Here is a 14067-nt window from a genome sequence, read left to right on the forward strand (position 1 = left end):
CTGTAATTTTCTGAGATTCAAAGAAGGCTATGTTGCTTTCCATTAGCTGGGTATAAATATATTTGCAAGATAAAAATAAAGTAATTCAATTTCTGTTCACTTTTTATGAAAGTAATCCTATGTGTGTGCTATGGGACAGATTCTTATGGTATCAAGGCACCCAACGCTTTGTGAAAGAACACCGTTTGGCTCAAATAGTTGCCACTATGCACAGAAGCCCAAACTCTGGCTCATATCAACAGACAGAAATGAATGTCAAACTCTGTCTTGTGTCAATCACTATGTGTAAAATCATGCTCTCCATGAAGAAGTGGTTATGGTATGATCATTTCTACATTGTGTGACATGTTCCTATAGTACTGTCAACAAACATAAACTTTCATCTCCACGAAGAGGTTTTCCATAAACTGCATGTCATACTACTGCTTTCATTTGGCAAGCCACTTTTTCCCCCGGAGAAATTCCTTTTACCTTGATTCCTTTACCACAATTGTAATTCATTTCTGACTGACATGCTGACAAATCTATTCAATTTCTTTATATTATAGTACTGCCATTGATTATTCTGACGTATTTTCACTCTCATTTTTCCTTTTTTAAAACAAATACTGTTTTTATTGTTTGCACAGATGGCTTTGAATAAATACCCCAGTTCATGGTGAAATACGTGTCTCCCATGTTATTAGGCTTCTTGTCATGTCTACTGTAAAATTTGGTATCTTAATTTTTGACCAAGAAATAAATCATTTCATCACCAAGGATCAACCCTTATCAATAACCATTAATAATTATCACTATTATCACCCAAATTAATTCTGTTCCTAGTAGGAGTTATTATCTCCCTGAATCTATAGCTTGTGCTTTTAAAGACTTCGGTGCCCACCTCTCTGTATATAACAAATGGGAAAATATTGAGGTACCAATAGAACTTTAAAATCAACTTGAAGTCACAGTGAGCCAATCCCCAAATAGCAGAGAGGAATTGCTATTTTACTATTTAGTTGAATAACATGCTATGCACATGCTTCCCTCTCTCTAAATACTTCTTCTGATCTTTTAAAAACATTCCACATCATGTTCCTCAAAGCCTTTTGATGGCTCTCTATTTATCTTGATTTTGGATTCACCTCTGGACCTCATTCTCTAAACCCCTTGCTTCTTTCAGGCCTTCATCGCTGAGCTCATCAATACTTAGCATCGCTCCATTCTTAAATGGGACCATAATGCATTGCTAGGGAAATACAAAGGACTCGTAATAAATACAAGTAGATTCAGCTCTTGTTTCTCATTTGGAATAATGGTTCCGTCTCTTTTGCAATCTTGCTCAACTAAACGGCTACACAATCCTGATCACAAGAATGATGCTTAAGAGACTTTGGTGGGTGGACAAAATTGATGAAGTCTCACAAGTTATCTATAATTTCATTTTTATGTTCCATCTCCCAATTAAGATGATGTTCTCGAGATGACTGACTTGACCTTTACTTTTTGAGATCACCTTCTTCCTGGCCCTTGCATTTTTCTCTGACTTTTTTTCTAAAAAGTTTGTTGTTGTGGTCCTAAGCCTCCATATCTTCCATAAATGTCTGATTTTTTTAAGTTGAAAACATCAGAAATTTTGTGGAGAATAACATTTTATAGCCTTGAACAACAGAAGAAATTAAAGACATTTGAGAAGACTTTCTTTGTCCTTATTTGTATTATATCACCGTGATTCACAAGATTGTCCATAATACAGTTGCTTCAGGTATTCAGTGTCCCAACACCAATCTCAACACTAATGTGACCGCCCCAATGTCCTCCACCAGTGTCTCCAGTTCACCCCCAACCCCCAAGCCTGTCCCCTTAGCAGGCACAAATGAATTTACTTCATATTGCTTGTTAAAACAAAATGCCCAATGGAATTATAAAAAAAAATCAATGAAAGTCAATTTGTGATCATTGTTATATCTTACAATAGTGTCACTAAAGTCATTGTCTGAGAATTTACTGAGCTGGTTGGTGATATTTGAGCCTTCTGTGTTATTAGTTTTGCTCATTGAGCGTGTGGTCTCCTAAGAAACTTTCCAATCAAATTCACTGTGCTCCTACTGGGCTGTCAGTACTATGAAATTTGGAGGTGTTGTGTAGTCAAGTATGAGGTCCTGTGAAGAAGCTTTTCTTTATATATATATATACATATATATATGTATATATATATATACACACACTGGGTTTGATTAAAAAACAGTTAATTTCATGGTAAGGCTCATGAATTAAGTTATTTTTTTAATTGCCTGCATTGGGGCCTCTTATATTTTAAAATTGACGATCATCTGTCATCGGCAATGAATTTAATATCAACTCATGAAAAAAGTGATATGCTGTCTATTGTATTTATAATTGTAGAACACTGGGAGATGGCCATGATTTCATGAGTTGAGAAATAAAATGGTTTATTGATTCCAACTATCCAGTGATAGCTTTGATTGTCATGTACTCAGAGTTTGGTGGTAGATGTGTTGCTTCTTTTCTATACACTTTAAATCTTAGTTTGAAACTAGAAAGTGTCAAATGTAAGGCAAGGAACTCAATAGACATTTGTGCTTATAACCGTGGCTTAAAGAAATAAAGCATAAAGCCACTGAGTTATTCCTTCTACCATGATATTTAGTTATATCTCAGCAGAAAACCATCTTCTATGTCTTCTTTTTCTATTCTAGCAAAAAAAGGAAATAAAATAAACAGTCTACATTTAGTAGTTTCATGTGGTATTTTTTCCTTCTCTATTAGCCCTTCATTATCAAAACATGAAGTGTTGAATTTATGTTTTAAAGATTATGGGAGTCTTGAGATACAGAACAGCAAGTAATGCACTTTTTTTGCATGTGGCCAACCAGGGTTCTTTCTATCTTTGCCCCTTCTTATATTTACTGAGTCTTGAGTACAGCTGGGTGCGATAACAAAATAAAAGCAAAGCAAAAAAAAAAAAAATCCTGACTATGGGAACAATTGTAATTCTCTTTTACCAATAATCCTTCAAATTTTTCTAATGGTTGCTAAATTGTTAGTTTTCTTTACATTACTCTTGCCTTATCTATTCAAAGCTGACTTCCCTTGAATAATCAAAAACTTCTAGCTTCAACAAAAAGACTACAGCACACCTATTTTATGTTCTGGCCTGAGTCCAACTATGCCACAACTTACTTTCCAAATCAAGAAACAGGTGACTAGTTCATTCATATTCCATAATGCTGTAAGACAACATCTATTTGTTGGGTCTTTAATGCCTTATAATTCTACCGTAACTAATGGAGATACTCTTCTCGGAAACTGAGTGAGGAAGGCATTCCTGTAGAGTGTGCCATTTCCAGACAATGTTCTCTTAATTTTTTAATGCAACTATTATTGTGATTTATAATTGCCCTGAAGGTTCTCTGTAATCTTTTCCAGGATCTGTTCATTGTTGTTAGTAAAATCCTAAATCCTTGGAAGCGATACTGTGTGAATCTATTGATGTGATATTTTCCTGAGAAAGGGTAGAGCCTTAACTTTATTTAAGGCAAAAGATGTATACTTGCAAATTTTGAAAGGCCTTTTGCATCTAAATAATTTTAATTCACAGGCAATGTTAAGCTGCAGGAAAGTTCTGGTTACTTGACTTAGAAATATAAGGTGCTTCTGGTTTTACATGTCGCAGCTCTGAGCTGCTTTCTGTAATAGCACTTATGCTAGATAATGTCTGTGGCACTATTTGAAAGTATTGGTAGATAGTTGAAGTGCTCTCTGTCTGTCTCTGTCTCTGTCTCTGTCTCTCTGTCTCTGTCTCTGTCTCTCTCTCTCTCTCTCTTCCTCTCTTTATTTTTGGCTTTAGGGCCATACCTGGTAATGCTCAGGTTTGGACCATGACAACAGACACCAGACCAGATAAGACCTGGCCCTGCGTAGGGACACAGTAGGGAGTATCTGGGTGCATTTTACAAGTACCAAGTATCCAGCCTTGAGTCTCACCCAACCTCCCAAGAATTGTCACCTACACTTAGCGCATCATTCCTGACTGCAGCATCTAGCCCTGATTGGGATTGGGCTAAACTTTATGTGATTGGATCATCCTCTTAAGTCAAGACCCTCTATAAAATGTGTGTATATGGCAATAAAGTGAATGGCCATCAGCCATCTCCCAGAGTGGTTTTGCAGTGTGCCCGTCATCCTTCACCGCATGTCTGCCGAGACCAGGTGCGCAACGTGTTCGGTGGGCATGTTGGGGAAAACCTGTTCCCCAACACGCAGGTCTTATTCCTGGCTCTGTGCTGAGGATCAGCCATAGTGGGGCTCAGGGAACTATACTAGGTGCCAAGGATTGAATTAGTGTCATCCATGTACAGAGCAAGTGTCCTACCTGCTGTACTATCGCTCTGTGGCCCCTTTCATTTCTTAAGTATCCACTCAGATATCCTTATTTTATTTAAAATAGTTAAGCTGGAATAGCTTAATAAGCTGAGTGCATTTTTTTTTCTTTTTGGGTCACACGCAGCGATGCACAAGGGTTACTCCTGGCTCTCCACTCAGGAAACACTTCTGGTGGTGCTTGGGGGACCATAGGGGATGCTGGGAATCGAACCCGGATAGGCCATGAGCAAGGCAAATGCCCTACTCGTTGTGCTATTGCTCCAGCCCCATAGGCTGAGTGCATTTTTTTCCTTGAGAAAGTCCAGTTTTGACCTCCAGCACCGCATGGTGTTCCAGCAGGATTAATTTCTAAATTCTAAGCAGAAATAGTCCCCGAGCACCATCAAGTTTTCCCCCTAATAAAACCAAAAATGCAAATTTCACCAAGCAATAAATATAGCTGCTATGACTCAATATTCATTTAATATCAAAATGTAGACAAAAATGCATGCAAGACTTTTGTGGATAAAATTCACTGTCTTCCTATTCCATTTGACTTTTGGGACCTTGAGATCAGGCAAACGAACATAAACTACATTATATGAGACAGCAAATCAAGGAATCAAACAAGTTTGCAAAAATTTTCTGATTCAGTTTTATTCTTGGATTTGTTCTTGAGCGAGCACCTGGTTATGTGTGGAGTACTTTCAGCTCTGTGCTCATAAACCACCTCTCGGGGCTCTCCGGAGATCGTCTGGGACTGAGATAGAACTTGGGTCTCTCACAGGCAAACCATCCACTCAGCTCGGTAAGTTATTTATGACTCTGGCCCCCGACATTCTATTTCTCATCTATGACTTTTAAAACTGAACATATGAGTATCTATTATAGTCAATAAAATCACTGCAGTGTACATAGCATCCTTGTTCATTTTATGTCTGTCTCAGGTGGGTATCTGTGCAAAAGAGAGTTTTGTCCGTTTTTCTCTTCCCTAACTCTGAGTTAAAGTTACTGGCAGCATTTCATGGGTGGAAAAGATGAGTAGGAACCTTTACTGCAAAGATTTAGATTCAACATAGCCATTATGATTTAGAATATATATGTGTGTGTGTGTGTATATATATATATATATATATATATATATATATATATATATAATATCCCCTATGCGTGATCCCTGCTGGAACTCTACTCATGATTCCTGATGGACATCGTGGCTGTTTTGCAAGATTTGGACAGAATGGCATCTGTGGGGCATGGAGAAACTACATTACTGCCTGCTCTGGCCAGGACAAGTGGTAGTGCCATCGGACATAGAACCATGGTGGCAGTGCGCACAGTGGCTCATCCGCTGTGGGGTGCTGTCATTCAACCACCTGGTGACCTGGGACTCAGCACAGGTGTTCGACCTGGCACAGACCCTCCGAGGTAGGGTCCTGCTCTGCCAGCTGCTCAACAACCTCCGGGCGCACTCCATCAACCTCAAGGAGATCAACCTGAGGCCTCAGATGTCCCAGGTGCTGCCCAGAGATGCAGGCAGGTGTGTGTTTGTCAGTGTGCAGATTGTTACAACATGCCAGTCGACCAAAAGCTTACATTCGGTAGACTGAGAACACCTGTAAAGGTGAGTAGAGGCCACCCCAAAAAGCCTCTGTCCCTATCAGAGAACCTGGCAAGCTACCGAGAGTATCCCACCCACATGGCAGAGCCTGGCAAGCTACCTGTGTCATACTCGATATGACAAAAAAAAGTAATAATGAGGTCTTCATTCCCCCGATCCTGAAAGAGCCCCGAGTATGCCACTGGGCTGCACTAGCACACAACAGGTACAAATGGAGGAGACATTACTGGAGCCTGCTTGAGCAAATTGATGAACAACGGGATAATAGTGATACAGTAATATATGTGCCTTATATATGTGTATATTTGGACATACACCCTATATATATATTTAGGACATATATATATAATAAAGTAAATATATCACATGGAGAAATAAATTAAAGGAAATAAATCATAATTTTATGTATGTTTTGGCTAATGCTGCCTCCATTGTACTTTTACAGAATGTTACATATCACCCATAAGTGAACTTATAAAAAATTTAAATTTCCCAGAGATTTTTATGGGTATTGTCAACTATTAGCATACTGTTCAAGCTCAGTTAAAACTTTAATAAGTTTTGAAAAATAATACTTTTGAAAAATAATGCCAGCTCACAATTATGTATTACTTACTTGTGTTATATTAATCTTGAAGATTTTTCTTTTTATAATAATAATTGGTTACCATTGTTCTGCTAATTAATGAATTTGTAAATTGGGGAGCACATATTAAGTATGCTTTCTAACTATGGCGTAGCTTGACTTAATAACTAGTAGCTATTTGGAAGAAAGCAGAAATATTTTATTAATACAAAATAAGTGTGTTGAAATAGTTCTGGAGCATGAGCAACAAATAATTTAAATAGAGAATTCAAGACAGGAGTCTCTATTGGAGAAAGGTCTATAGGGTCTATTACCAAGAACTTGGAAGGAGCTAGCTAGAAATATATTCCAATCTCACGGTATGCATCCTGACCACAATGGAATAGCAGGGTTCCAGAATATGAATCACATATTCCTCCTGGTAGTATATTAACACAATAATTACAAGGAAGCATTTCAATAATGTATTCTCTTTACTCCAGCGTCTCTAGATTTCTCAAAAGTAGCTTTTGGTTTAAGCCAAATTCTCAACATAATTTCCCATTTATCTGAAAATTTAAGGGGCAAAGTAAAATAAAAATTGTCCTACTGAATACTTTTAGTGAAGCTATACATGGGTTGGGAATTAAAAATATTCTATATCTTTTACACCAGATATAGGATGGGGGGGGAGGTAGGCGGGGTAGGGGAAATTAACCAGAAATTAGATCCTGTCACTGTCAGCACAATGTTTTCAATATATACAGGACAAAATCAAGAATTATGATGAAAATTAGTGACAGGGAGCTAGAGAATCTATTTAATTACTTACTGGATGAACAAAGAAAACGCAAAAGGAGCAAAGCAAACAGTAACCATTGGTGAGTATTGTTATGATTTTGATGCAGCAAAGTTATATTCTTAAAATCAAGTATGTTAGAGTTATCCTCATAGCAATACCAATTTAAAATATGGGGCACTAAGTGAAGGTCAGCTAGTCAAATCTAACCATCATACCAATCACTAGGGTACCTCTCAGACATGCATTTACCTATACTCAGTTCTCAGAAAGTGAAAACAAGGCTGAAAAGTTCTCACAAATGGTTTCATACTAGAAGCAAAGCTCAGACATTTATGTGTTGGAAACAAGTCCTTGTTTTAGTAGAAGTCAGCAATGTCTTCATTGCAGCTAAGTATAAAACAACAGCACATTATTTGAGTCTGACCACATCCTAACAGAAAGCCATTTTGGCAAAGAAAATAAAATATGTCTACAGGAGATAAAAAATCATCTTGGAGTAAAAGAACAGAAAAATCCCAGTAGCTGTCAGAAAGAATTTGTTTTTTTTTAGAGTGAGCATTGATCATGGAATTCTGAAAGGAAGAAAGGAGGAGGGGAGGAAGAAGAAAGGGGAAAGAAAATTTCAACAGAAGCAATAGTTTTCTTTTGAATATCTGAAGACTTTGTTATCCTTCCCCGTTTTCAAGGAGAGTTGCAGATTCTTAGGCGAGGCCTTGTTATCAGTTGCCAAAATCAATATCTAGGGGCCAGAGTGCTCATCAGGCAAGGCACTTGCCATGTACGTGGTGGACCCAGGTTCATTCCCCTGCACTCAATATGGTCTCCCAGGTCTCACCAGGAGTGATCCCTGAGCACAGAGCCAGGTGTAAGCCCTGAGCACCACTGGGTGTGCTATCTCTAAAAGATTTTTTTTAATTAAATAGATTTTATTTGGAGGGTTCTTTTTAAGGTGTGGAGGGGGGGAAAGAGGGAGAGAGGGAGGGAGAGAAGGAGAGGGAGAGGGAGAGAGAGAGGAGAGGGAAAAGAGAGAGAGTGGGAAGGAGAGAAAGAGAGAGAGAGAGGGAGAGAGATGCTCAAGAGAAAACACAGGCTTCTCCACGGACGAAGAGAGCCCCTAGACACATCCCAGCATTAGACATGAAAGCATGAAAGTTCATATCTCAAGAGGGGAGATGCGGGTGACCCATGTTCAGGCGCCACATGTGCTCGGCCATGTGGGTGCAAGCAGCACATGGGCTCAGGCAGCATATGTGACCCCAAAACTTTAAAAAAAAAAGAGGGAAAAAACAAAATGTAAAGAGCATTCTATACCATTTAGATACCTTATAAAACAATGAATTCTAAAGTTAAAGTACTAGACAGCTGGTATCCCAGTAAAGTATTGAGGACATGTCCTTTAGACCACAGGATATAAATGTTCAGATTTACCACTTTAATTTTCAGGTATAGAGATATCTGTTAAAAAACTCTTCCTGTCAACACTGGCCCTTAAGTCTCTGAACTATGACTGTAGGTAGGCTCCATTCTTTCTCTACATTAATTATGTGTGGCCACCCTGCCTCCTTTTGGCATCCCCGTGCTACATAATTTATAATATACTACTTAATTTACAATCTGGCTAGATTGTTTTGTTGTGTAGAGAGACTCAAATGGAACATACTTCATTATCTTAGCTCCGAGAAGAACACTACGGAGAATGAAATGGGCTTCAGTTGGCATTCCTCTTCTCCTGCTGGGCTTTCAGAAACACAGAGTCCAGTCACTTTGAGCTAAATCAGACAAATGGTCTTGCCAACATCCACCGGCATAAAATTCCTGGGCTGCCCATGAATATTATCAGACCCAGAGACAGCTGCCGTGGAGGGCCAAAATGAACATTCTGAAAGATAGGAGATTAAGATACCATTTAAAGATGCAATCATTGCTGAAGAAACAGAAAAAGGGAATTCCATCTGTAAAATGTCACAAGCTAAGCTCCTTAGGTCTAGGATTCATTTCCCGGCAATTCCCGCCGGCTTCAAATTCTCTCTTATGTAACATTGTTCAGGAATCTATGAAGCTAGCGGTCCCCTGACTGTCCTCTCCCTCAAAGCCAGCGAGAGGAGAGGTGAGAAAGACCATGTGTGACCAGCTGGTGGCCATGCCCACCTCACTTTGCTTAGTTGTGAGTGAAGGTTTCTCCTCTGGCTCTCTCAAGCAGAGATGGCAAGATGTTTTCAAATCTCAGCCCACAGGAGAGAGGCCTGTGGCACAACGAATCTACACCCAACACAGTGAAACATCTAAAGAGGAGTATGACTTAGCATTTTGGGTTTTTTTTTTCTTTTTTTGGCTCACACCCAGTGATGCTCAGGGGTTACTCCTGGCTTTGCACTCAGGAATTACTCCTGGCGGTGCGGCGGTGCTTGGGGGACCATATGGGATGCCAGGGATTGAACCCGGGTCGGCCGCATGCAAGGCAAACGCCCTACCCGCTGTGCTATCGCTCCGGCCCCAACTTAGCGTTTTAAAGAAGAGTATGACTTAGCGTTTTTGTAAGAAGCAAGGAGGAAAAAAAAAAAACGGGACCACCAAAAGGCTGCTCACATCATTCACTGTGGAACGGCAAATTCTGGAAATGATCACAAATACAATGGCTTGAGAAGTGCAGGTAATCAGAGATGGACCTCTGAGAGCATCAGGCGGGGCTGATACCACGCAAAAGCGAGAGCCATTATCTAGAGCTAAGGGGTCTTCCAAGGGGTATGCACGCATGCCTGTGTGTGGATGTGTGGGCACACATGTTTTCTTTGGAAAGGGGGTGGCAGGTGACAAGGACTAAACAGTATCAGAAGTGGTGCCAGGAAGTTTCAATTCCCCTGAGGTAACAAGAAAGCTTTTGGAAAACTTGAATGTAAGACTTCTCAGTGATGACCTCAGACATCTTACTTAGTTGTTGCTAATAGCTCTGCTTACTAAGAGCTCTGCTGTAAAAAGGCCTTTTGTTTCTTCTGAGTAGGCTGATAACATGGCTCCCCATTTGAGCAATGCCTTTTTTACATCGCTGTCAATGTGGTGCAGAATAGAGTTCATGGAGATTCAACATCAACACTTTAATCCTAGTAGGATTGATCCCCTCTCCCCTCTCCCCAGAAGGCCAAGAAACACTTGCATTAGAAAGAGGTCCAGGGACTGGAGCAATAGCACAGCAGGTAGGGCGTTTGCCTTGCACATGGCCGACCCGAGTTCGATTCCCAGCATCCCATATGGTCCCCTGAACCGCCAGAGGTGATTCCTGAGTGTAGAACCAGGAGTAACCCCTGTGCATCGCCAGGTGTGACCCAAAAAGAAAAAAAAAAGAGGTCCACTCACCCTGGTGTAAATTGTATGTAGAATCCCTTCCCTCCAGGGTTTAGACCAAGAGAATAAGAGACAGGAAACAGACTGCAGACTTTAGGAGGTGAGGGAGGCCCGGAACCACCTGGAATATTCTGCCATTTTCACCTGGGCTTCTGTCTCCAGCTTAGCTCCCTAAAATATGGGTCTGAGAAGGACACGAGCCAGTGTTTCTAGAGTCCCCAATTGGGCTGAGAGCAGGTTAAAATCTATTTAGATAAAATATATCCATTAAAAGAAAAAAAGTCAAGGAGTCAGATTGCCCTGGCCAGGCTATCTGTTCAAATTCTACCTCTCTATAAAATCAGTTAAAATGATAGATCAGTACATACACAATCCAAAATATCAGCATATTTTTTTTCTGCATATGCACAATCCAAAATATCTATCAGCACCTCTGTGGGTCAGAATCAGCTCATAATCAAAGTTCACACAAAACAGGGTAAGATTCAGTTCCACGTGCCATATCCATATTTATGACCCGGTAATACTGCTTTTGGGAATATACTCCGGGGGTACAAAATAACACAGTAAAAATGACATCTGCACTTGTATGTTCATTGCAGCACTGTTCGCAATAGTCAGAATCTGGAGGCAACCCAAGAACCCAAGAACAGGTGACTAGTTAAAGAAACTTTGGTACGTCTACACAGTAGAATACTACTCAGCTGTTGGAAAAAAGTTAAAGCCACGAAACTTGCTTATGAGTGGATGGACATGGAGAGTATCATACTAAGTGAAATGAGTCAGAAAGAGAGGGAAAGATATAGAATAACTGCACTCATAGAATATAAAATAATATAGTATGATATTAACACACAAGGACAGTAGAAACAAGTGCCAGGAGGATGGATTCATGGTTGGCAGCCTGCCTTAGGTGCTGGGGGAGAAGGCAGCTGAGATAGAGAAGGGATCACTAAATCAATGATGGTTTCAGGGATCACTCAAGATGGGAGATTTGTGCTGAAAGTAGACAAAGGAACAAACATGATGGTCTCTCAGTATCTGTATTGCTAATCATAATGTCCCAAAGCAGAGAGAAAGAAGAAACCTGCCTGCCGTTGAGGTAGGGTGTATTGTGGGGGTTTTGGAAGGGATACTGGGGACATTAGAGGTGGAAAAGACACACTGGTGGAGGGATGGGTGTTGGGTCATTGTATGACTGAAACTCAATCATGAAAGCTTTGTAACTGTATCTTATGGTCATTCAATAAGAAAAAAAAACCCACAATAACATCAGAGACAGCAGGGCAGTACCCCCTGCACAGTGGATAGAGGCGTTTCTCCCCAACGGGTGAAAGAATAAACCAACTGTCTCTTGGGGAATATAAGTTCCTAGTGATATTCCATATCCAGACCACTTCCCTAAATCAGGTAAGTGGTCTCAAGACAATGTAAAGGAATACTGGAAATCCTATGCTTTTCTGATTACTCACTTCCCATCGAAAAGTCTATCATTTTGTAAGAAGCGTGAAGTTGAGTGATGGTTGTCCAGAGTCAATGGCATTCTCTATAGGTTTGGCATCAGAACGTGAGTATCATATTGCTGACACTTTCCCACCTTTACATGTCCGTTAAAACGTTTCTCTTTAACAATATTCATTTGCTAACAGAGCCTTGTTCATTTTACTCATTCTCAACTAATCTGCTGGTGACAGGGGCCAGCGGTGATGTTTCAGAACCATTTCTAACAGGTAGATATATCAAATAATAACTTCTGCGCTCCATCTTAAGAAATATTTTAGGAATGGAGAAAAGCCGGGTAATCATTATTGCAGATTCCCATAATCCACCAATTATATTTTTCTGACATTGACATATAACAATGTATATATATATACAATCTATATAGCAATAGCTATATATATGCACTATTTTGAAAACGTGATGGAAAACTCAATATTTTCATAAGAAAAGATGGGAAATAAGCAAACAACTGCAGGGAACTGAACTTCAGGAAGAGGATGGTGGACTTGGAATTCCGTGTGCTTTCCTTCCTCCCATCCCTTCCTTTCTTTTTCCTTTAGAAGAAAGTTTGCAATTTATTCTTTATCACACAATATGTTAATTGTTCTGATTTTGCTATATGCTTGCATTCGAGACACTTATGAAAACAATGTGACCTGCATTTCTCCGTTGGAAGAAGGTGATTTTCGCTCTTGACCTATTACACACCCAGAAGTGAAGTGTATGTTAAAAGCTGAACCTCATCACAAAGCCCACCCTGGCCTTTGATTTTTACAGGATTGGTTATGCTCCAAGAAATGCACGTTGTCTTTTCATCACATCAAATACTGTGAAACTTCACAGGAGAGCATAGCTCAGTGATGCGAAATACAAAAACGCAGTTTCATGACAAGCAATGCAAGTCCATGACCTTTCTCTGGCCCTTGAACTTATATAGGAGTCCTGGTCTGCTTCCTAACTCGATCCCACTTTGAGATGTACGTTCATGCTTACATTTGCCATGGCAGATGAAAAGGAAGAAGGTGGTGGGGTTGGGAGTTGGGGGGAGGTGACTAAACAAAGAGACAAGACTCCCAGATGCTGAAATAGGAATTCATCCAGGGTTTTCTCCTGCCACTTTGGCTGTGATCCACTTAGTAATATGGAAGGTGATGTGGTTGGAATGCAGACAATACCAATTTCAAAACGTCAGGGACAAGTAGCGCATTTCTCCAGAGCCCAGCGAACGCAAGCATTTTATTTCCCCCTGAAAGACTCACTTGGTCTAATTTATCTGAGACAAGAGTCCCCTAGAGTTCCTAAACAAGTTTTACACATATATTCTGTATACTTCAAAAGTAATAAATAAATATGATATAACTTACTCTGACTCCCTCCTGGTAACTCCTGCCGTCATTCACGTCTCATTTCTAAAGCAAGGGGAAAAATACAAGAAGCATTTATTTACTACTGCACCTACCCGTGATATTATTCATTTAATGAGATAATTTTACAATTGCAGGATGGCTGCTGTACTTTTTCTAATCTTTGACCAGCTGTTGAAAATCAGATCTTTTTAAAAACAATTTTGTTGAAATGACTGACATACACAAATCTGCTTATATTTGATCTATTTGATCGGTATGACTTGAGGAATTTCATTTTGAGCAGGTACCCAATAGCCTATTATTATTGTAATCAATGCCTAACAAACTTCCATCACCTCCAACAGTTTTCTTTGAAAATGGTTTTAATGCTTGCTGTCATTAACCATCTTCTTTACCTGCTACAAACCAAAGTAGATCAGTACACATCTGTTCAAAAAATCTAGAATTTTTTTCCCTTCAGAATCCATCTGTCTTTACATTTTGAATTACCTGAAAAAAACCT

General features: G+C 39.7%; 1 long non-coding RNA gene across 1 annotated transcript in view; it reads right to left on the minus strand.

Annotated features, from left to right (window-relative positions):
• LOC129402350 (uncharacterized) overlaps positions 1–13578 on the minus strand; it is a 345176-nt gene extending 331598 nt beyond the window's left edge. The window contains exon 1 of the long non-coding RNA XR_008628638.1: positions 13563–13578. This is a non-coding gene — a long non-coding RNA (uncharacterized LOC129402350). The remainder of the gene's footprint in view (positions 1–13562) is intronic.
• Positions 13579–14067: the final 489 nt, after the last annotated feature.

Source organism: Sorex araneus, chromosome 2, assembly GCF_027595985.1.
Source record: "Sorex araneus isolate mSorAra2 chromosome 2, mSorAra2.pri, whole genome shotgun sequence".
Lineage (NCBI taxonomy): Eukaryota > Metazoa > Chordata > Mammalia > Eulipotyphla > Soricidae > Sorex > Sorex araneus.